This window comes from Strigops habroptila, chromosome Z, assembly GCF_004027225.2.
Source record: "Strigops habroptila isolate Jane chromosome Z, bStrHab1.2.pri, whole genome shotgun sequence".
In the NCBI taxonomy this organism is placed as follows: Eukaryota; Metazoa; Chordata; class Aves; order Psittaciformes; family Psittacidae; genus Strigops; species Strigops habroptila.
The window spans coordinates 64,921,434-64,937,852 of record NC_044302.2 but is presented as its reverse complement, the minus strand read 5'-3'; positions in this window follow the sequence as shown (position 1 = coordinate 64,937,852).

The window sequence follows — 16,419 nt, the reverse complement described above, 5'->3', positions numbered from 1 at the left end:
TTGTAGTCCAAGGGGTAGTCTCAGATGAGAAAACTCTATCATTATTGATATTTACCTAATTTGGTGGTTTGAAAGCACCAAAATATTTCCCAGTCCAGGAGACTACTACAGTAAAAGAAATTACCATAATCTCTACAGGAGTCAAAGCTTCGTGAACCGTTAAAAGCAAATCAGCTCAATGAACTGAGCAGCAAGAAAAAAATAAAAGTACACTGGAAGCATGCCTAGGGCAACAACATTTGTTTTACTCCCATCTCTAATACTGACTTTAATAAATGACAAAAGATCCAATAATATCTTTGTTGCCCTCCCTGCCTGGACTTCCAAGACTTTCAGGCAATTTTTCAGCATAGCCTCTTGATTTGATAGTCTCCATCATAAGATGAGAGTCTTATGCAGAAGTGCCAATTGCTTTCAATTCCAGTTTGCCAGATGGTGTATCCAGGATGAATGGCTACCTCTGATAATGCTGGTTTTGTGCGTGTGTGTGTACATGTGTGAGGTATTAGGCTACACACCACAAAAAAGTGAGTTCCATCCAAGACATTATTATTGTAACTCTACTCTTCTGACCACAGTGGAAAGTTCTTTTTGGCTGCAGTTTACAAGTCACTGACCTTACAACCTTCAATCCTAGGACTTCTTTAATCTATTTAGCCCAAGTCTAGCTAGCATGCAGCAGGCATGGCATATTTGTTGCTGTGATTAAAGTAATTCTCTTCTTCAAACTCATTAATAAGTGACAACAGGCATTAGTGTCGTCTAGAATTGACTGAACACAAAGCCATTGGTCAGTATGAAAGTTGATGTCATATTTTTGTGAGCTGCCACCACCATTAAAGCTGGAAAAAAATAAAGTGCCTTTTTTCTTGGGGCATCACATTTTAAGAGTAAAGAGAAAAAAGTGTCCCATTACCTTGTCTGCCAACTTCATCAATAGGAAGTGCTCAGAGATCTTTGGTTGCAAATGCTCTATCATCCTTGAGAAAAATGAGTTTGGAGTTCACTGAAATGTACAAGTAAACTGACCAAACTGATCAATGGGTAGAGTATTATCAAAGCCTCTGAAGTGATGTTGGCCTCTATCTCCTTCTCTCTCATACCAAGTTTGCATTTCCTGCCAGCCATAACCAGCACCAAGGGTGGCGATCAGTGAGGGTATGTGGAGGACTGCTGGTAGGTACCTAGCAAAGTTGCAGAGGGACTAAACTGGCCAGGAGATGTCTTTGCTACTGTCTGAATTTCACTTCCCAAAGTTCTGTGACCAAATGGGACATTACTTAACTATTTCATACAGTAACAGATGAGCTTAGGTGAAAAAAGAGTGCCTTCTCTCTCCTGGGAGGTCTACTGACTGCTAAGTGGAAACTAGATATGTAGAGGTACTTCCTATGTCTTTGCTAATCAGCCAATGAGTACAGGAGAGTTGCATCACTTCACAAAGAAAGAAAGGAAAGTTTCAGCTGTCCAAGTTTTAAAACAAATATTGAAAATTTAGAGCAGGTAGACTCCAATGGCTCCAAAATCAGATGACAAATACAGTAAAGCTTCATTATGGTTTTAAAAGCTGTCTTATTTTGGTGTAATGTCCAAGTGTGAGAGGAAGTACAGGATGCTGCTTTTGTGAGATCTCTAGGACTTCACAGATAAGACAATAGTATTTGATATAGAGATGCACAACTCCTGGCATTATTGATCATGTCTGCACTATCAGACATGACCGACAAACTAACTGGTAAATGCCAAATCCAACATGCATTAGGTTTTAGCAAGCAGCAGAGTCAGAACAATTTGTGGTGACTTTTGGTTTTGGCTTGTTTCCGGAGAATTAGTAAGGGTTTATTGGGGGTCTACTCATTAAACTAGTATTATCCAGCAGCCATAAGATAACAAGAATAAACTTGACAAAAAAGCCCTACAAGTGACAGCTCTTCTACTCAGTGCTCCCTGTATTGTAAAGATGAAATTTGTTTATCCATGAGTCTTTCCTTTACATGTTCTCACTTGGATTGTGACTTGAAGGACGTCTGAGAACAACGTGGGAGAATAAGACAGGCTAGCTGCTTGTGACAAATAACTTAAAGCATCAAAAGTCAGAAGCATAAGTAACAGTGAGAGTACTGTGCTCCAGCTACTAGGAAAAAATGCCAGATTGGACTTTCACTGAAGTGAAAGCATCCTTCAGAAGGGCCAGTGTAAAATTTTACCTGGAGTATATTTTAGTTATTCACAAAACTTAATTTAAACACTGCTTGCCTTTTATCAGGCACAAACAATTGCAAAATACCACACAGACCGAGTACATTTCCAGAAGGTAACAGAGGTATTTCAAGCTCATCTTTGAAAGAGAGAATATTGTGCTTAATAATATTTCCAAAATATTAAAAAAATACATGTGGACATTATTCTACCCACAGTGTGTGCATTGTTCTACACAGAATAGCTTTCAGAAAAAGCACAGGTAGCAAAACTTCATTTCCCCAAAATGCACTTCAATCTATTTTAAGTATAAAAACCTAATTTAAAATAATGTCAGCATCTTTTGCCTGTAGAATACAAGGCTCAGCAACTTTAAATTATTTAAAAGGTCCTCAGAGAGTCAGTTATGCTTATAACGTCAGATTTACTCAAAGAAAGAGCAAAGCAAAGTGTTGAATAAGGACTTCCTGTGTGATTTTACCAAGTTATTTTTTACTGCCTGTAATTGAAGCAGCATTCTCACCTCACACAGTTTTAGCCAAAAATATATGTTGTATAACAGCAACTTGTTTGACTTGGTGTTTTTTGGTTTTTTTTTTTTTCTTTCTTTTTTTTTAAAGAATCTATCTGCTCTACTGAACTGCTCTTTTCCCCATGAGCATTCATTCACAAATAAATACCAGCTCTATCAAGACACAGTTGAAAGTACACTTGTAAAAGGGGTTAAAAATCCTGCATATATCTCCTCCAAAAGGAAAATTATATATATTGTTTAAAACTATAAAGGAAAGAGTTTACCAGTACCATCTTTGACATATTTTCTTCCCCTTTATTGTGATAGAAGGACAAGAGCTAATATATATAATGTGATCTTAACAGTTTATATTCAACCAAATTTTGAATTTCACGATCTGTGAATCTGTAAATCAGGGTGACGTGACAGGACACTGTCACATCACTGTTTTAGTTTGTCATTACAAGAACACCTTGAAGATATAGCCAGAAAGTCTATCCTAGTAGCAAACAGAATATTAGGTTAGCTGGAAAAAAGATTCTTGTTAGTGATGTCTTTAATTCAAGTTATCCTTCCTTGGATTTTGGAGACTGTAAATAAAATGAAGTCTGTGTAAGACATGTTATATTTTCCCATCCATATGGCCCAATTTCCCTGTTAAAAAAAAGTACCTCTCCCCTTAAACACACCCCCCCCCCCCCCCCAAATGCTCTGTCGGTAGAATGGATAAAGGATGTGCAAGAGAAGAGTTTGAAAAAATTGTAAGATTACCAGATACATGTCTTTATTCAAATACTGTATACACTCGCCACATTTTCTCTCTCAATTTAGATATCTCTTTCTAATTTAATGAGATCTTACAAGTCCTGAGACCAAACTGAGAGCTTCATCAATGTTTTGAACCCATCTTCAAAACCATTCATTTAGGTGTTGTAATTAGAAAGTTGTCATGCATACTAACTGTATGGCTTTATTATGAAAAACTGCATAGGGATGAATGTGTTAGTGTTGTTTTCTGTAACTAGCCACAGTAACATTCTGACCAGTTCATGTAACATGACCAGTAACATGTTCTCTTTGCACCTCAGCTACGTCTTATGCCTATTAAAAAAAAAAAAAAAAAAAAAAAGGAATTACTGATCCCTCTTTGCTTTGACACTCTTTCAGCAGTAATGAGGAAATTAAACAGTATGTAGGGAACATCCATCAGAGCTAGACCAAGATGAACAGGCCAGTTTCTACCTCCAAACACCTTGTGTTGGCACAGCAAGTACTATCTGTGTTTGATACACTTTGCATTTGAACTAGAGCACAAACTCCCCTGGGAAGAGATGCATCATCTCATTTGCTTTTGAACTGAGTGCACACATTATTAACTCTCTGCACACAATGAAAGAGATTGGTAGCATTCATAATGTTAATATTTTGGAAAGAGATTTCTCATTAACTGAAACAAATAGTTCTCCTTTTAAATAAAAAATGAAACACACCCTGGCAGTATTTACACAGTTCATAAAATGACATGCAGTTGTCATGCCTTTTGACCTGATGAGCTTTGGATAAAGCTAAGAAAGTCTTACTATTCGAGCACAGGCCTCCCTGCTCAAAGGCCTCACAGCATGCCAGGGGGCTTGATGCTGAAACTCACGCAGAGCCACACTTTACACCTGCTGAAGTACAGCTGCTCCTGAGAGCAAGAGCTTCTCTCCAGGGTCAATGATTTTCCACCCCTCAGCAATGCTCAGCAGCTTAGCGGTGGGTCTGAGGACCATCCTTTCCAGAGAAAGCTGCAGTCTGAATATTTTTAGATGGGTCTGAATACCATGAATAACACAGCAGCAGCAGCACCATAAGATGACAGAAATCTGACTGTACCATTGTTCCAAGAGCTGTCTTCATCATAGATTTTTCTACTATCTCTCTGATACTCAGAGATACTATATCTCTGATTACTAAGGTATAGTAAGCATTCTGTGCCCAGTGAGAGAAATACAATCAGATAATTTGGTATCAAAGCTAATTGGTTTTGCTGTCTAGAGATTTGCCAACCCACAGATGCCACAGGGTGGTAGAGTGAGGAAGGACTGTAGACACAATGCATGCACCACTGTCATTCATCTCTTGCTTTAATTCTTTGACTGTAAAATCCAATTTGAGGTTATATTGTATGGAAATAAATGGCTCAATGCAGGTGCTTAACTTTAACCTTCTATGTCAGACCTCACCTTGTTCATTAAAACCTGGCAAATGGAATCTCACTTTATTTAAAGATGAAAGCTGTGTAAATTTGAAATTGCTCATTATTTCATGGGAAAAAAAAAAATTCATCAGGTATACCTGAATTTAGTTTGACCACTGTTGCTTGCTTCACACTTCAACTTTTTCCTTTTCCATCAACAACTGGTTTTATAGAACAGGAGAATTCGAAGGAATTATTCAGATTCTAACACTAGAGTTGGGCAGCACTGTTTTGCCTCTCCCTTTCTCAGTCCCATCTTTAGTTAAGATATATCCTCTAAGATCTGTGCCAATCTCATCTGGCACAAAATGGTGAAGCTACACTGAAGCCAGTCTTCATTTACATAGCTATAGATCCTTAGCCTTTACTTTATAGTCTGACGTCAACTTCTGCAAGTTCTCATCCCCTTCATCCCCCATCAGTATGCTGGCCATGGCACCACCTCTCTTGGCTTTGTGAAAAGGACAACCTCTAAGTCCAGATCACTTGCAACAGTGCTTGGACAGCAAAGGGGTTCGTGAAATATATTCATACCTGCTTTCTAAAACCCTCCATACTTCAGAAAAAATATTGATTATTTTGGTAGGAAGTTCAGTGGCTAACCTCTGTACAGAATAAAGGAAAAATTAGAGAGGAAAGAAGTAATAGATGATCAGCAAAGCAGCGGCATTTTGATGTATTCTGTTTCTTTGCTATTCTCATCTTGCTATTGCCATTTTTATTATTTTTGTCTATCAAAATAGAAAAATGTTCCTATTGTAATCTATTACTACATGAATCAGACGTAGTTTTTTCTTAATGGAATACATTGCATGTAAAATTTATTCATTTTCACTGTTGTCAAAAAATCTTGAACCAAAATTTGAGAATTTATTCAAAAGAAGGCATAGTAGGAATAAGAACACATAGTCACTCTCAGATTGGAAATGGCATTTGAAACAGATTGCATAGGATATGTGGAGTTCCCAAAATGTGTTTACAGTGCTTTCCATCAGCACAGTTTTCTCTCTGCCTACACCTTGGTTTAGTTGAATTAATTTTCTCTGAATATAACAAAACATCCTCAGAGACGCCAGAGCATTTTTTTTCTTTTCATAAGGAAAGTTAGAAGATAGTGAATAAATAACAAGACCTAACAAATAACTGTGTCTTTGATGCCAGCTTATTTTTAACCTAGTTTTTTAGGCCAAAACAGAAACATTTAATATCCCAGTGCCAGCTCCAAAATTTGAGTTTCTAAGATCTGCTTTAATGACTTCATATCATAGCTCAATGTGTAATAAAAATTATTTCCTATGTTCATAAAAAGTATTTCCCATATTTAAATTAATCAATTTTTAAGAATTGAGGGCAAGTCAAGAGGTTCCACATAATCTCACTGAGTTTCACATTATTTCCTTAACACTTAATCGATGTCTTGAATGCAGACATGACACAATGTACATTAGTACTTTCACAGTCTTTAGCAAGGGGCATCATGCACTGATTTCTCAGACTGCTGAGCACATAACATCTTCCCACAGAAAAAAAGCAGGAAAGGCAATGCGTCCGTGTGCATAAAGAGTCTACTCCTAATTTAAAGGAAACAGTGTGCATAAACATGCATAGGGAGCATGCATGTATGACTTGATAATTTCAGCATCTTCAAGCATACTCATAAGTTTTGTGCAGCATGCCTGCAAAATAGTTGTGATTTCGAAATAGGTGGGGAGAAACACATTAAAATATATAGCTTGAACCCCATTTGAAAGTCGTTTAAACTATTTTCTATAGGAAAGTTTTTTTTTTCCAAGACTGTATCAGGTGAATTCTTCCCAAAACTCCCTCAAGCTCTTGGAAACAATAAGTCTTCAGTTTCGCTTTCTATCAGGCATTTACTCTTGTCCGTAATATTACTATGCTCTGTAGCATTTTGGTTTTTTAAATTCTAACACTTGTATTGGCAAACCCTTTCAGAACTGCTCTGGTAGTCCAAATCCGACTAATTGCTCACCTTTGTGACCTCCAGAGCAAAAAATAAATATTTTTGTTACAAGATTCATATGTATATTGTCTAAAATATTTGCTTTCCTTTCATGTCCCTTGTGCAATAGACTTATTGTGTGCCAGTATATTTCCTAATTAACCTTCAGTTTCTAGGATAACATAGCCTGATTCTTTTAGTCTTCTCTCTCAATCATCTTTTGGGTTTTGTTAATGTTTAGATCTTTCTCTAAGGCACACAATAGGCACTCCAAAATTGCCTGCTACAGCCTCTGCAATATTATTACCAAGTCATTTTTTTTGCTGGGAATATAATACACAATGCATTTTTTTCTGATCAGATTCACCTTTCCCACCTTCATCATTTAGGTGACTTGTGAAATCTTGTAAATGCCAGTTATACTTTTATCTTTCTCCTAGTTCGTCGTTCCTAAATGACAAGCATACAATTTATAATAGTAGCATACATATATATAAAATTGTGGCCCTCAGGGTTATCCAGTTCTTCCTATGTATCAGGGTACATCTACTTTTTATCTCTATTAAAAAATACAGCAAGATCAGTTCCAGAATTTGTTGTTTATGAACTCTATTAATGTTCTTTTTCTCTGCACTGACAAAGAACCTATTGAATAGCTGTTGCTTATTCTGCAGAAAGCTTTTACTCATGGTATAAATTTTGATCCCTTTTCTTTAACGTAGGGAATCATTCCTCTTTTCACACTGTAGTATTTACCAATGCCCAGATAAATGGAGATTATTGCAGCTTCTTCAACCATAGCTTTGGAGAAAATCAGTAAGGTAATTGGAGCCTCCTGTGACAATGTATCTTTTCTGATGAGGATGGTCTTCCATCACAAATAATCTAACACTGTAAATATTCTATTATTTCACATATATCACATATATCATTACAATTTTCCTCTGAGCCTTTGTGCATTCTGCCATGACAGAAATTTCCTGACAAATCTTTATCATAAAGAAGTATTTGACAAACTCAGAGAAACCAACAGAGTACAGGTAGCAATTGTATGAAAGGTTACAAAAAAATAATAACATATAGTACAGTACACATAAATTTCACAGTTTATATTATGGTGTCCTGTAGAGGCTTCATCCTTTGTGTGATGCTATGCAAAGATGTAAATGATGCTTAAAACAAATGAAGAGTGTCTTCTGATTCATTGATGACCTTGAAGATAGGTACTCATTTTATGTAAAGTTTTCCCTTGATCAAAATGGTTCTGTAAAAGAAGGTATTACACACACTTTGGAATAAGATTCAGGAAGTTTGCTGGATTTTAGTACAATCATCTGTTCCCTGAAAAATAACAACTGTTCTAAGAGAGTGAGAACACAGGCAAGCTTTAGATGTTGATAAACCCAGCATTTATGGATATTGAACGATGCTACTATTACATAATGTAAGTGAAAATGGTGAGATGCTGGACATGGGACTCTGTGGTTATTTACACTTCTGTCACCCAATATGGGGCAAGTTCCTTAACCTAAATTATATTGCGGATGTCACTAAGACAAATATGCTGAATCCATACCTTTAAAGTTAAATAGAGTTTTTTGAGGGTACTTTTAAATCTTTTTCCAAGACCACATGATACAATTTAGTGATCAGACTGTATATAAGAACAGAAAAGACTAAAAGTCTTTTTTCCTCTTTGGTACTATATGATCTTTTTTTAGCCTATTAAATTTTTGACAAGTGGCATTTAATTAAAGCAACTATAAATCTACATTTCTATTGTGATGACAAAAACAACTGTTTCTTCAGAAGTGGAATCACATTCTAGAGAAGCTCATAGTATATTTTTTTTCTTATAGAAGTTACTCAGTAGCCTCATAATTTTGCAGTTGATTTTACACTTAAAATTATGCAGCTTTTCAAGCAGGTCATTTAGGTTTCCAACTCCAACATGAACAGAATGTTCTGAGTCCACAGTGAGAAAAGGAAGATATCATTTTTTCTTGTTGGGAAGACCCTTTTTTCTGTTTACTTTTCTATTAGAGCAAATCCTGCCATATGAAACACTAAGGAAGCTCCACCTATTTAAAGTAGTGTTTTCTATTGGCTAAAGTATAGCTAGCTTATGCATGTTCTTGTTTCCCAACAGAGTTTAGGGGGGTTTTTCAAACAATTTTGCTTTTTAAAATGCCAAAGTTTTTTTCAAGGAATGGCTATCTGGTGGAGACTACTTTGCTATATTTATTTTTTAATGTAAATTTTCTATAGTATGCACCAAATGTTCAGTTTATAAAGTCATTGAAATCAGTGAGATTACTTACAATCTCAGAATTATGCATGTGCTTCAGAGGTCTGTTGGACTGAGGCCAGGATTCCCATCACTTGCAGCAGAAGCAGACCAAGGGCAGAATTTGGTTCATGCTGGCCTCAGTATTTAATAAGTATAGTGCCTTGTACAGCTGCAGCTGGTACTTTACACAGCTCTGCAGCTTATGTGTTTCCCCAAACTAGGACAATATTGTTATCCAGCCTGCTTTCATTCTGCAGGAGGATTTCTTTTCCATGAAACCAGCACAGCAAACAGCTTTGACAGTAAAAGGTACATTCTGTTCGAAGTCTACTTTTTCTGTAAGCTTGAGATCATCTTGTTATGCATGACACCTCATCAGCCTTCTGATTTCAGCCTAGCAAAGAAGACAGAATATTGAAACTGCACTTAAATTCCACCAAAACAAATGTTTGGATCTGACATGTTTCTTGGCAGGAAATAGACTAACATCAGGTACAGTAACTGGCCTTTCCATAGGCTTATCAGCATAAAACTACATGGAAAAATTTTTAGTTATATGCTTTAAAGCCTTCATTTTTCCTCATAATTAATTACAAACCAGGATCAGAGTATCATGTTTGTTGGCACATTTGGCTCCAAGTTTAGACTACATGACCTGATTTGAATCTCCTCAAGAGAATTTTTAGGTGCTGAGCATTTTGAAAATCTCAGCTTTTTCATATATGTATCATCTGCTTGATCTGCAACCTTATCATCAAATTCATAATTTTCCTGTTCAGTGAATTGTCCCTCAGAATCACGTGCCTAAAGTATTACTGATTTTCCCCTGACTTTCAGACAGTGGGCATTTTTGTAAGCCTAGGGGATTTACACTTCATAATAACATGAAACACATATTTGGAAATGCAACCAAGACTGATAACATTTCAAATAAGTTTAGTAATACAGGAATTTATGGTGACATTAAAAGCTGTACTGAATTGCTGCTAAGGTCATTTTGAGAATATCTCTATTACTAATATGACAAAAGATTACTTTGATGTCATCATAAACAGAAACATGAAAGCTTTATTAAAACCTGCTTCATAAAGTTATCAGCCTGCTATCAGTTAAGCTGTTCAGACTCGATGAAATTTCAAGCTAAACACACTGGATGACTTCATACACTTTTAACTAGCAGTGCTGTAAATTCAATAGCAGTGGGTATGTAAGCTAAAAGAATAAAGAAAGAAAGAAAAAAAAAAGGATTATTTTTGCCAATGTATTCCAGAATAAGTATGATAGAACAGAAAAATATGACACAACTCCTGAAATCTAGCCACGTTCTCTGAGAATCTTTCTTTCCCTGGTTATTACTATAGAACATTTGTCCTGTGCATTGCCCAGTCCTGCCATTTCTTCTTGGAAGCATGATATTTAGTTTAATTTACCCAATGAAATTAGTCATTTTAAGATCTTACGCATTTTTAAGACACAAAAGAGCTATACTCTGCATTCATTTTCATTAATTATTTACCTCTCTGCAGGATAAAACACTTACTTCACAGATTCCATTCTCTCCCCTCTAAAATGCATACTGCACCTGGGTAAAAGACAAAGCACCTGAAAACCAGATCTGATCATGAGTAAGATGGTAGCCATCTGTTTATGGAGATGCCTTAATGAAAACTGAGAGAAATGTTTTTGGAGATCATATCCCTGTTCAAAGCCAGTAGCTTTGGAAACTTCAAGTATAGTCAAAAGTCTAGGATACTTCTCATTACAAATTCCGTAAAGTGTCCTTGGCAACACAGATTTTAGGAAAATAGAAAACTAAAGATCTAATGTAATTCTTCATGCATTTCAGATTTAGATGTGCATAATTCTTATAATTACAATCTAAGGAAAAAGAAAGTATTCTGTTTCTCGAAAACATTCTGAACCATATACATCCGCTTAGAGGACCAAGATCTTTAAGTGTTCTCTGTTTGAGTTATACTAATGACACTTAATAATTAAATGACAAAATAATGTCTGCATAAGTACATAAAGTCCTTCAAGAACTCTTCAGACATACAGCAATTTACTAATCTGTTTCTGATTACAGAACCGAAGTATAGGTACACCTAATATACTAATAGCTAAACCAAAGACTCCCAGGAGCTAGAACTTGCTCATAAAAACTTTTGGAAGCAAACAAACTTCATACGATTTGCATGCTATTTGCATATTGTTCCTTCCTCCTGCTTGCATTATCCTCCCTTACTCTCCCTCTACCTCAATTGGTTTAGAGTAGATTTCATGCATTATAAAGGACACAATGACAGTGATAGGTAGACAGTGATAGGTAGACAGTGATTTGCAAGGCTAGCCTATAGTCTTTATACAGGAAACTACTTCAGAGGAACAGTTTCATATTGACTGTATTCACGCTTCTTGCAAAACTCTTGGGCTAAAACCCATTGGTCCAAAATGTTCCTCACTGCATGTAGTTTGTGTTTTATTTACAAGTCTGGTAGCAGAAGCTTTCTGGTTGAAAGGTCGACATGAATAATGCACAAGCTATAAATGAGGGCAAACAAAATAAAAAAGCATAAAGGGGACAGAATTGCTTCTTTTAGTCTTGGTGCTACGGCAAATTTCACTTTCAATCAGATATTATTTTTCATCCAGCTTAACGATGTATTCTACAGATAGCACTTGCTACAGAGCACCTAGTTACAAGAACATGAGCTTCTGTGCCTTTGTCTGAATTTTCTGAAATGTCTGTATTTTCTGAAAAAATAACACACAGTCATTGAGCAAAAAATGAGAAATAGAGCCTTTTTGCCACATTACGTAGTTCTCAGGGATTCTGTGAGCCTTATAGTATCCCAAGTGCACTCATTCTCTAAGAAATATCTTTTAAAAGAGACAAGGAAACTTTTTCTTTATTATCTTCTTAATAATTTCCCCAGTCAGTTGGACTTGTTTGCCAGGTAGAGCTAGGAATCTTGTTTTTACGCAGGTTGCTATTAAAGCCACTTCTAGAGCTAAAGGCAGAAACAATGGGAAAAAAAGACTTGCTCCACTGACACCAGGGTACCACGGAGGGTGGAGGACAAGGAATGTATATTCCAGCCTCAGTGATCAACATGGTATCTTGCCTATTGCCATAGCTCCTCAAAATGTACACAAGATTTGTCAAGTCCACTGAATACGGCAGACTTGCTGCAGAAGGCATGTAAAAAGCTTGTGGGATTTTCTCTGTTACTTCCAGTACAGACAGCCAGAGTCTGGACCAGAATTAGTACAAGCACCAGCTGGAGGTTTCTGCTAATTGGTTTAGACCCCTCTTAGTGTCTTACTGGGACATCAGGATGTTTAGAACCCAGCTTTTCTGTTTAGCAGATAGGAAAGCTGGAAGGCATTTGCAGTTTTCCTGCCTTCTTGTGGAGCAAATGGTGGAGGCAGAAGGTAACCTGACTCCTGCCTTCATTTTATAACAATATTTGCTTGAATTTAGTAACAAACAGGAGCACTTCTCATAATTTTGCTGCACGAGTAGAAGGCCATTCAGACATATGTTTGCACAAAACCCCAATGGAGCACTTGAATCATTGTTACTTACACACACAAGATGATCATTAATGTAGTTATATTGGAGGTAAACTTGCCTGGTAACTGAATTTTAGCTGCCAGAGCTTTTAAAGCATCTTTATTTGTGATACACTGAAATAAAGCATTCTGAGAAAGGCAAGAAGCATCAGCTTGCTAGTTATGCTGAGTTTAGCAGATGATTAAAGTTTAGCTGGTTTATAGAGGCTGAAATTCCCAAATCACTGTACTTTCATATACTTAATCAACAGAAGACGAGCCTAAAATATGTCAATTTTCTAATCCTGCCAATTTAAGGGCAATTTTGAGATGAACTGAAATGAAAATTAATAAGAAACATATGATGATCAGTTAGACTAGTATCCTTAGAATCTCTAATCTGTAAATTAGGTAAAAGCTCTCAACCCCATTCACAATGCAGATTTTTGTCACAGAACACTGTTATCGAGAATGCTGCTATAGAAGCTGGAAGAATATACTTCAAAACTAAAGAAAATTTATTTAGAGCATTTTCATTTTTCTAGTTTGTGTCACTTTCTCTGTTTCTCACAATTCAGACTTCAATGATTTGAAAATTCCTAATGAATGTTGTGCTGAGGTCTATGCCACATAGTCAATCCTGAAAGGACATGCAATTCCAGCAGCACTACAGACCTGCAGGGCAGACCTGGACAGAGCAGCCCAAAGCAAACTCCTCCTCTGTGATACTGCCTGCATGTAACACTGGGCACAAAGAGATCATGTTATGCTTATGGTCTTGTGGCAACGGATCAGCACAGTCTAGCCCAAATGAACCTCCAATGCCTTGAAAACATCATAAGACTTGGGTGTTGAATAGGATAAGAAACAGAGAAAGGAAAAACACTGCATCATTCTCTGATTGTGAAGCAATGATATCTGGGTGCAGGAAGCCTGCTCCAGATCTTATTCCATGTTTAAAGGATTTAGCCTGGCTTCTGTGTCCAAAAACTGTGCCAAGCCTTTCTCCTCTTTCAGTTCCCCAGTATTTCACTAGACCTGGAAAACTGCAGACATTTCTCAGCCTCCTCAGTATACTCTTGTGAGCATTATGCCTTCACAAACATAACAGGTATACAATTAAGCTACTCATATATAGGGGATATCAATTTATGCATGAGACACTTTTCTGGTGTGCAGTGAGACTCATCCATGAAGAGGCATTACTGTAATGTGAAAAAATCAAAGAAAATAAGGGCTGAACAAGGAGAGTAAAAGACAGAATACAATTCCTTTGAACAATTTGGGCCTTATGGTGATAACTTCTTTTTTTTTTTTTTTTTTTCTCCGAGGTACAACAAAACCTGTGGAAACCAACAAAGGAGAGACATGCAAAGAAAGAGTGAAGAAAAGTATTCTGCCAGGATCAAAACCCCCATAATCTGACACTGTACTACACAAATCCACACAGCTCCACTGATATGCACCAGCTGGAGAAACAAAAAAACGGTGCTGCTACCATGCAGCGTAAACCATACTTAGGTAGGTAGATCACTACTCGGTGGGTGATCCCAGCCTGCATGTTTTGTTCCATTTGCATTTCCTGGGTCTGAAGATCTGAAGGTGGGGGCTGCAAAATGAAAGACTTTAGTGAAACTCAACGTGTTTCTCTATCGACAACCCTTAAACAAATATAATATTTTGAGATTACAATATGGTGATAATTTCTGTTTTCCATTATAGAAGCAACAAAATGGTCCACCAAATTAACTCTTAAAATACTGAAATGGAAAACAAATATCAATTCATTAAAACTTGAAAAGCTGGGTGTTTGTATTTTTCTGGTTGTCTAACGACTAAGTTGAGGGGTGTTGTTTCAAATGCTTTCAGCTATTAATTATGTTTCTAGCAATATTCTGGATCAAACACACTGCAATGAATTTGTGGTTTGATTTCTTTTTTAGTACCATAATTACAAATTGTAAACAACCTGCCTTTTCCCTAAAGGTTGTGTAACTTTATAAAAAAACAGAGGGGAGGGGTGGAGAGTGCAGAACAACAACAACAACAAAAATCTATTGAAGTAGAAATTAAAAAGAGATGTTTGATGTGATAAATAACGACTGGATAATGGGTTTCACTGGGATATGGAAATATATTCCACAAAGAGAGCAAAAACCTGTGCGAATGGGCTTGGGGAAGGATACTCCTATCCTGATTTTCTTTCCCTCATCCTTAGTGTTGCTGTCACAAGTGCAGGCCTTAAGGACAATACATGCTTGACTCAGCTGCTAAGGAGTCTCCTTAGCAATGATTGTGGTTAGAGGGGCAAATAATAGATGGTTTAATTTGTTTTGTAGGCAAATAGAGAGGAAAAGAGTAGTAGGTATTCCATGTATTCAACGCTTGTAAAGAAAGAACAGAGGTATAATTAAGAGGCTCTGGTGGCATCTAACCAAGATGCCTCACTGCGGTATCTAATTTTATTCACCCTCTATTGAGTGATTTCACTTCAGTAGTTGATTGTCCAACAGACTCTTGAACATCTGACAATTGGGTTAGACAATCTCTAGAAACTTGCCTTGACAGTGAGGATCTGTCAGCCTCAGAAGACCAGAACACCTTACATGTGTCAGGTGATCCAGTTGCAGCTATTATAAGAAAACGTTGAGCAAAAAAAGTTTATATTCCACTAACAAGCATACATTTTCAGTATGGAAATTAAATACCAAAAGACATCTTTAGAATTGTATTTAATGATCACTGTCCTCTTTAGCTGCCCTAACTTGTTAGCCTGCCTCATTAGACCTGCCTCAGATTCCATGAGACTTCTCCAGAGCTCACAAAACCATGCAGAATTCCTGAAGCCCATCCTTCCCATCTATATCATTGAAGATGGCTCTTGAAGCAGTTCAAGCAGATGCTTGAGCAATCTGCTTTTCTGGTCTGGGATGCACTGGTTCATTTTTGTTTTGTTTCGTGTTGCTTGTGATTAATCAAAGGTGCCTCCCACAGTAATTTAGAGGATTAGATCATTTACTGATTCTACCAATCTAACATTGCGAAATTTAACAAGCAGTTTTATTTCTTAATGAGTACATATTGATTACATATTTGTTTTGGCTATTTAAAAGCATTTCATGACATTGTAGTAAACCTGATATGAGAACCAGTAAATGCACACAATCCTCTGCAGAGTTATAATTTTAATTTCTCTGTGAGAATTTTGGATACTCTGGGTTTTATATAAATTCAACAGAAGAATGATTCAGGTGAGAACTGCACAGCCATGCATTCTCTAACTCAGACTTCATTAGATTTTGGGTAATCCTCTGGGACACGGTCATGTTTAGTTTCACAGAATTTGTAGCAGTGACATGTCTATGCTAATATACCTTCTCCCAGTGACGAGAACTATGTGCCAAAAATAACGTAAGGAAAAAATCAACATGAGCAGAACTATTTTAAGAAAAAAATAACAATAGATGAGCAAGATGTTTATGACAGACTTTTCTTCCTTGGCTTAACATGATACATGTGTCACAGGTCCTCTTTAATATGCAATTACCCTTCATTAGTAAGCATTACATTGATCTGGGGACTGGGAAGGAAGACAGTTACTTTTTGTCAGGTGCATATCAAATTTTGATTTACTTCTAACCAAAGACTTCAGGCTTTAT